At 39.8% G+C, this 9,648-nt stretch overlaps 1 pseudogene; it reads right to left on the reverse strand.

The window, feature by feature from the left end:
• Positions 1-3,859: 3,859 nt before the first annotated feature.
• Positions 3,860-9,195, reverse strand: LOC123466647 (annotated as a pseudogene).
• Between the last annotated feature and the right edge of the window lie 453 nt (positions 9,196-9,648).

A 9,648-nucleotide genomic window follows, 5' to 3' on the forward strand; every position in this document is an offset into this window, starting at 1 on the left:
ATGCAGTTTACATATAGAAGTAAAAACTCATGGTATAACAGTTTTTTCACATTGAATACAAGTATATTCCATGCAGTTTACATATAGAAGTAAAAACTCATGGTATAACAGTGTATTCACATTGAATACAAGTATATTCCATGCAGTTTACATATAGAAGTAAAAACTCATGGTATAACAGTGTATTCACATTGAATACAAGTATATTCCATGTAGTTTACATATAGAAGTAAAAACTCATGATATAACAGTGTATTCACATTGAATACAATTATATTTGATGCTCTTTACATATAGAAGTAAAAACTCATGGTATAACAGTGTATTCACATTGAATACAAGTATATTTGATGCAGTATACATATAGAATTAAAAACTCATGGTATAACAGTGTATTCACATTGAATACAAGTATATTCCATGCAGTTTACATGTAGAAGTAGAAACTCATGGTATAACAGTGTATTCACATTGAATACAAGTATATTCCATGCAGTCTACATATAGAAGTAAAAACTCATTGTATAACAGTGTATTCACATTGAATACAAGTATATTTGATGCTGTTTACATATAGAAGTAAAAACTGATGGTATAACAGTGTATTCAAATTGAATACAGGTATATTCCATGCAGTTTACACATAGAAGTAAAAACTCATGGTATAACAGTGTATTCACATTGAATACAAGTATATTTGATGCAGTATACATATAGAAGTAAAAACTCATGGTATAACAGTGTATTCACTTTGAATACAAGTATATTTGATTCAGTATACATATAGAAGTTAAAACTGATGGTATAACAGTGTATTCAAATTGAATACAGGTATATTCCATGCAGTTTACACATAGAAGTAAAAACTCATGGTATAACAGTGTATTCACATTGAATACAAGTATAATTGATGCTGTTTACATAAAGAAGTAAAAGCTCATGGTATAACAGTGTATTCACATTGAATACAAGTATATTTGATGCTGTTTACATAGAGAAGTAAAAACTCATGGTATAACAGTGTATTCACATTGAATACAAGTATATTCCATGCAGTTTACATATAGAAATAAAAACTCATGGTATAACAGTGTATTCACATTGAATACAAGTATATTCCATGCAGTTTACATATACAAGTAAAAACTCATGGTATAACAGTGTATTCACATTGAATACAACTATATTTGATGCAGTATACATATAGAATTAAAAACTCATGGTATAACAGTGTATTCACATTGAATACAAGTATATTCCATGCAGTTTACGTATAGAAGTAAAAACTCATGGTATAACAGTGTATTCACATTGAATACCAATATTTTGATGCAGTATACATATAGAAGTAAAAACTCATGGTATAACAGTGTATTCACATTGAATACAAGTATATTCCATGCAGTTTACATAGAGAAGTAAAAACTCATGGTATAATAGTGTATTCACATTGAATACAAGTATATTCCATGCAGTTTATATATCGAAGTAAAAACTCATGGTATAACAGTGTATTCACATTGAATACAAGTATATTTGATGCTGTTTACATATAGAAGTAAAAACTCATGGTATAACAGTGTATTTACATTGAATACAAGTATATTCTATGCAGTTTACATATAGAAATAAAAACTCATAGTATAACAGTGTATTCACATTGAATACAAGTATATTCAATGCAGTTTACATATAGAAGTAAAAACTCATGGTATAACAGTGTATTCACATTGAATACAAGAATATTTGATGCAGTATACATATAGAAGTAAAAACTCATGGTATAACAGTGTATTCACAATGAATACAAGTATATTCCATGCAGTTTACATATAGAAGTAAAAACTCATGGTATAACAGTGTATTCACATTGAATACAAGTATATTCCATGCAGTTTACATATAGAAGTAAAAACTCATGGTATAACAGTGTATTCACATTGAATACAAGTATATTCCATGAAAGTGACATATAGAAGTAAAAACTCATGGTATAACAGTGTATTCACATTGAATACAAGTATATTCCATGCAATTTACATATAGAAGTAAAAACTCATGGTATAACAGTGTATTCACATTGAATACAAGTATATTCCATGCAGTTTACATATAGAAGTAAAAACTCATTGTATAACAGTGTATTCACATTGAATACCAATATATTTGATGCAGTATACATATAGAAGTAAAAACTCATGGTATAACAGTGTTTCTACATTGAATACAAGTATATTCCATGCAGTTTACATATAGAAGTAAAAACTCATGGTATAACAGTGTATTCACATTGAATACAAGTATATTCCATGCAGTTTACATATAGAAGTAAAAACTCATGGTATAACAGTGTATCCACATTGAATACAAGTATTTTTGATGCTGTTTACATATAGAAGTAAAAACTCATGGTATAACAGTGTATTCACATTGAATACAAGTATATTTGATGCAGTATACATATAGAAGTAAAAACTCATGGTATAACAGTGTATTCACATTGAATACAAGTATATTTGATGCTGTTTACATATAGAAGTAAAAACTCATGGTATAACAGTGTATTCACATTGAATAGAAGTATATTTGATGCAGTATACATATAGAAGTAAAAACTCATGGTATAACAGTGTATTAACATTGAATACATGTATATTTGATGCTGTTTACATATAGAAGTAAAAACTCATGGTATAACAGTGTATTCACATTGAATAAAAGTATATTTGATGCTGTTTACATATAGAAGTAGAAACTCATGTTATAACAGTGTATTCACATTGAATACAAGTATATTTGATGCTGTTTACATATAGAAGTAAAAGCTTATAGTATAACAGTGTATTCACATTGAATACAAGTATATTTGATACATTATACATATAGAAGTACAAACTCATTGTATAACAGTGTATTCACATTGAATACAAGTATATTCCATGCAGTTTACATATCGTAGTAAAAACTCATGGTATAACAGTGTATTCACATTGAATACAAGTATATTTGATGCTGTTTACATATAGAAGTAAAAACTCAGGGTATAACAGTGTATTTACATTGAATACAAGTATATTCTATGCAGTTTACATGTAGAAGTAAAAACTCATAGTATAACAGTGTATTCACATTGAATACAAGTATATTCAATGCAGTTTACATATAGAAGTAAAAACTCATGGTATAACAGTGTATTCACATTGAATACAAGTATATTTGATGCAGTATACATATAGAATAAAAACTCATGGTATAACAGTGTATTCACAATGAATACAAGTATATTCCATGCAGTTTACATATAGAAGTAAAAACTCATGGTATAACAGTGTATTCACATTGAATACAAGTATATTCCATGCAGTTTACATATAGAAGTAAAAACTCATGGTATAACAGTGTATTCACATTGAATACAAGTATATTCCATGAAAGTGACATTTTTTTTTTTTTTTTATATATGGGCGTGGACTCGAAGACCGAGTATTGCCCCGTGTATTTCACCCGATTAGCATCAAAGTTACATGTTTTACAAAAGGGAAAGTTCCATAGAACTAGAGAGTTGTACATAAATTTGGGAAACTGGGCCTGCGCGGCGGCTCTGGTGCGGACGTGCCGGGGCAAGACCAAAGGGGATTTGAGTACCTGTCCGGCTTGGTTAGACCTTCTAGACCACCAGCCGGTGGTCGCCGGCATAGCTACATCCCCCTATGGGTTCCCGACAGCAGTTCCCAGAGCCCCGGCCTGACGAGCTGATATTATTAGAGAGAATAGGAGAGGGGCTAAATTAAAAAACCAGACCATCAACAATGACAACACTGTACTCTAGTGGCTGATTTCATAAAATTGAGCTACTGGTTCACGAGAAGCGAGCAGAGGGCGTCTCCGAGGAAAGCGCTAGTCTGTCCTAGAGAGCCCTCACGCAGGCAGTGAGACCATAAGTCTCCGGTGGCTGGATAGGTGGCCAACGGGAACGCGCGCTCCCGGACCCCATTCCTAGCCACCGGAACAGAGCAAATAAGATATGCTTCAAGAGGCCTAAAGTCAGTGTTAGACGAAATAATATAGAGACACGAGAAGCGCTCGTCTTCAACTATTTAAGAGAGAAACGCTTAGTGCTAAGCACATATTTGACCAGTGCATTCCAGGACAGATTTGATTTTGGAAAGATATGGAGAGGAGGGGGCCAGGGAAGGTTGACGGCAAGGAGCTTCTCATACAGCTCCTCTCTGAGACTAGAGTAGTTTGGGCAGTAGAAAAGAAAGTGAGTAATGGACTCAATAGTAGCACCGCATCGACAGGAGGCGGATGAAGTAAAGCCAAACCGATGTTGGTGAGCATTTAGGGGGCAGTGGCCTGTGAGTAGCTGGGTAGAGATTGCACTAGTTTTTATTTTGAGGAGCCTGTTGGCGGAGTACACATCAGGGAAGAAGGCTTTTACGCTCAAGTTGGTTGACAATGACACCCACTCCTTATTCCACATATTCCATACATATTTCGAGAGCTCTTTCTGAATAGCCTTCGGGGAGACCGGGGCGTATCGAGTTGTAAACGGAGAGGGATATTTGGCCCAGAAGCTAGCTAGGGCGAGACCAGGTGAGTTTGGATTGGCAGCAGTGAAGACATGACAAGAGTTGCCGAGTTTTGCCAGAAGATCAAGGTTGCTCACCTCCGTCTGAGAAAGTGTAGCGGCCGGACTGAGCATTACGAGCCTCTCAACTAAGATAATTTCACTGCTGGTATACTTAGGCCTCAGCTCCTTTATAGTCTCAATGGCCTCAGCAAGAGCGACGCTCAGTCCACTGCGGAAAGAGATTGTGGGGGGTAGCGACAGATTAAGTATCCTGATTACAGCCGCGGAGTTTGTGAAGACTACGCAAAGTCCAGCAGCGCCAGAGTTCAGAAACACACGAATATAGCAGCGGAGGGTGTTTAGCGCGCATGGAAAAAGATCGACAGACACGTAAGAGAGGCTAGAGGAGTAGAGACAAATTCTCCACGGTGGGTGTTGAGTAGAAAGAAATGTACTGACTCGTTCACTCTTTTTGTGCATAAGTTCATGGGGTAGACGCTTAAGGATTAGTTTGCTAGATGATTTGACAAACTCACCAGCCGGTTGAGAGAGCAGACGAGAAGTGGCTATTTCCAGTATGCGGAGATCAAGTGGAAGCATATTGGATAAGATAATGAGCGATTCGGTAGGGGCCGTTTTGAACGAGCGCGTAATCATCCGGCAGATCAACCGCTGAAACGAACGGATCTTCTTTGAACCGGCCTTTGTGCGTAAAACAGAAGCCCAGACAGAGCAACCGTATGTGAAGATGGGCTCAACAGTGGAGGAGTAGAGAAATCGTAAGCGTTTCCTATCGTAACCAAAAGATTGCCGGAGGCAACTGCTTACAGCCATCATGGCCCTCGTCGCAGATACACATTTTGCTTCAATGTGATTTTTCCATTTCAGCCGAGAATCCAAGACGAAACCAAGAAAAGAGGCTGTATGCGAAGGCGAGATCCTTGTATGGTCAATGAAGACATAAAGATTGTCCCAAGGAATCAGCTTTCGGGAGAATATGACAAGGACAGTTTTAACAGCATTAAGAAACAGCTTTCTAGACGCAAGCCAAGCTCCGACAGAGTCACAAACAAGTTGGAGGTTTTTGTGGCAATACTCGCTTCTTTGTGGGACGTGATAATAGTTATATCGTCAGCATAGGCGATCATTTTGACCGGAAATGGGAATGTGAGGCGGAGTAGGTCATCGACAAGCAGATTCCATAGTAAAGGTGAAAGAACTCCACCTTGCGGACATCCTAGATTAACAAAACTGGTGTGGGTATGTTCCTTTACAGAAAAGCACGCCTGTCTATTAGAGAGGAAACTGCTTATGATTTTTATGAGGTAGCTGGGGCAAGCACGTTTAGCTAGAGCGTGAATAATGGCCGGATGCCAGGCAGAGTCAAAGGCACTCTTGATGTCCAAGAAAGCGGTGGCGCATATTTTATTCTCGGATAATGCATCTTCGATGAAGGAAACCAGGGTATGCGCCGCTGTTTCAGTAGAGTGGTTGGCTCTGAAACCATGTTGACTAGTACTGATCCAGTTGTTTACACTATCGAGCCAGAGCAACCGGCCCAGAACTATCTTCTCGAGAAATTTGGCCAAATTGGACACTAGACTAATCGGTCTAAAGCTGTTCAAGGAGGTGTAGTCACATTTATTGGGTTTGCCAATGACTGAAACTATAGCGACTTTCCAGGAGTCTGGGAAGAAACACATGGATATGCACGCATTGAGGATGACAAATAGGTACGGTTTGATCAGCGGTAGGCTAAAAAGTAGCAGATCGGCTGCGATGCCATCAATTCCTGGAGCGGATTTAGTGTTAAGTGATCGTGCCGCGGTTTCAAATTCCCAGTCAGAGACCGGAGGGGGTTCATCGTCGAGCTGAGAGAGGACAGCGGCAAAGGCTTCACTTTCCACTGCTGAGTGAGTTGATTGAGACGGGGGTTCAACAGGAAAGAAATGTCTGGCACAGCCCTCTGCAATCAAAATCGGATCTGCGGATAGAGCTCCATCGATAGATACTTCAGAAGGTAGAGAGATAGACTTGGTTTTCCCCGCGAACTCAGATAGGACACGGAACATATCCCCATTGGTCGCATTCGTCCTAGCTTTCTCCCAAGCTCTACGTTTAGCAGCTCTAAGTTCCCGCTGATACCCTGCTTTGCTACGACGGTACAGCATTTCATTTTGAGCGTTTTTGCTATTTGACCAGTCCTTGTGGTGAGAGCGAGCCTTACTTCGGAGGACAGATAGGTCCTGTGTCCACCATATCATGTTTTTGGCGCACCTGGTACGAGGACAGGGGATCTTGGCAGCGAGAGCACTGGAAGAAATCGCCGAGACAAGTTTAGCAATTTGGTCATTAACTATCTCAGTGGATTCAATCTGGGAGTAGACAGGCAGACAACGTAGTGCTTTCGTTAGTTCGAGAGAAAATAGCTCGCGGTGGATGAAAGGTAATTTAGGAACTGACGGACGTAAATGCTTCCTTTTAGTTTTAGCAAAATCTCCATGGTTGATCTCAAAAAAGATATAAGGGTGGTCTGAGAGAGAAGGAGTGTCCAGGAAGAACCAGCTGTGAATACAGACTTTATCACCTGCGAGGGTAAGATCGACAAATGATGTCCCGGCAGGAACAAAATCAAGCTCAGAGTGAGGTTGATTGACAACTCTTAGGTTAGAGCAGGTCAGCAGAGACACCAGATCAGACCCACGCTTATCATTGAAAGGGCTGTCCCACATCCGAGATCTTGCATTGGCATCAGCACCGATTATCGAAAAGGGAGCAGAGAGTGCCTCAAGGATGGTCAGGGTTGTGGCCGAGAAATCCACAATAGAGGGACGGAGGTAGACGGAAGATAGGCGTAATGGGCCTTTGTTCGTTGTCAACTCAACACATGCAGCAGAGTTAGAAATGTGCATACAGACAGGTTTCCCGGCTGTGACAATCGAGTCTCGTATTAAAATAGCAGCCCCATACGAGTAGTCATCAGAGAGCTGATGAAACGCCGTGAAACCAGGGGGGATATTTGCAACCACAGGAGAAAGAGAAGGCAACACGTAAGGCTCTTGAATAAGGACAACATCGATATCCAAATCAAGAATAATTTGTGAGAGAGAGGATGTTGCAAGACTGGAGTGACGTAAGTTAATTTGAATACATTTGAGAAGGGCTGGCACCTGCGGGCTTGCAGATAGTACAGATGTATAGCGGTCAGACATTACGATCAAGGAATGTTCTGTACCGCTCAACCGCTTTCACCTGCTCACTGCAAGTGTTGTGGCCAGATTGGTGCGAGCCATTGCAGTTAACGCATTTTAAAACCACAGAGGTGCACTCTTTCGTGCCATGCCTCTCTGCACACTTCCCACAAGCTACAAACCTAGCTGAGCAGTCTCTCTGGATGTGTCCGTATCTTTGACATTTAAAACAGCGTCTAACCTCCCTGTTCAGATCAACTGGTACTATACGGTAGTAGGTTCCAGAGATCGATGCCCTACGCTGGTCCAGAATGAGGTCTCTGACAGCCCTGGATTTAAGAAAAATCTTAACGTGTCCTTCCGTGGTCTGTGGCTTGGTGTAGATCACTTTAACGGAGTGTATCTGCCCACGTAAGGCGCTATTACGATGTTCTAGCTCCACCTTAAGGGCGTTTACATCCGAAATATTAACAAAGAGGGCCACAACAGGGAAAGACACATTTAGCTTGCTAGCTGGTTCAAAACGGCTACTAAAATCGGGTTTGTTGTTAAGAAGAGCTGCTGCCTTTGCAACTGCCACCTCATTGTCCAGGGTGACAAACATCTAATTGTTTTTAAAACGAACATGCGAGGGGATCAAACCGCTGTTTGGAGTATCAAGCAACTCCTCAACAGCCTGGACATTCAAAGGAGGAGCAGAGGCATCGGCACATTTGGCTACCAAAACAGAGCCGGATGAGTTACCACGAGCGACAGAAGCATAGGACGGACCATGACTTGATGTACCTGAGAAGGACGAACCAGCAAGGCCGGTAGGGCTAGCACGTTGGAGGCTTAAAAGACCGTCAGCAAAAGCTACTTTCATTTGCACCGCCTCATTCTTTAGTACACTAATTTCCTCTACCTTACTCTCTAGATCAGTTTTGAGACAGGAGACTCGAGATTCGAGATCAGAGACATGGTCATCACCGAGTCGGGTGACCATGAGTTCAAGCTCACAGATGTCAACAATTTGGTTCTCTAATAGGTTCAGAGCAAAGCATAGACGAGATACAAGTTCAGTTTTACTTAGCGAATTGATGGTGGCAAGTGGAAGTTCAGCAATGAAGGTGGTAGCAGAGTCAGCCTTGGACTTCTTCGTATCAATAGCATCCGGCTTGTCTGGGGAGTGGGAATCTTTCTTCCTCTTGTTGCCACCACTGGCAGAGGCCGAGGACGTATTGGCAGACTGACGGTTTAGTAATTGTCGAGCTTTGGTACATTCTTGGGAGCAGCAGCGATGGCCGCTGTGGACAATTTGAAAGATCTTATTGCAATGTAAACAATGTCTGTCACTGCCCCGGGCGTCGCTGGGAGCTCCATTATCATCCCCCATGAAATGGGTCTGAATCGTAGCCTTTGCGATAGGATGCAATTAAGAGACCGAACCAAAAATATATAAAACAGTATCAAACTGGATCAGCTATAAGAACTGATCACGTATATCCAGAAATGTGGCTCAGAATCGCACAACATGGGATGGGCCCAAAAGATAGCCCCTAGGGTAAAAGAAACAAGAAATATAGTGATATACACAAAAATATGAAAAACCATATACAACGGAATCAGCGTAAAAAACTGATTAAGAGAATCCAATCTTTCTGCACAGAAATACAAAAACACAATTAAAAGAAAAAAAAGGACAGGAGACCGAAAAATACGAGGCTTTGACAGGTAGCAGACGACCTATATATCACAAACAAATTTGCCACTAAAGAGAGGAAAAGGCATTCGAGCTGACAATTTACACAACAACCATCTATGTGTGTGTGACATATAGAAATAAAAACTCATGGTATAACAGTGTATTCACATTGAATAAAAGTATATTTGATGCTGTTTACA

Source organism: Daphnia magna, unplaced genomic scaffold (genome assembly GCF_020631705.1).
Source record: "Daphnia magna isolate NIES unplaced genomic scaffold, ASM2063170v1.1 Dm_contigs107, whole genome shotgun sequence".
In the NCBI taxonomy this organism is placed as follows: domain Eukaryota; kingdom Metazoa; phylum Arthropoda; class Branchiopoda; order Diplostraca; family Daphniidae; genus Daphnia; species Daphnia magna.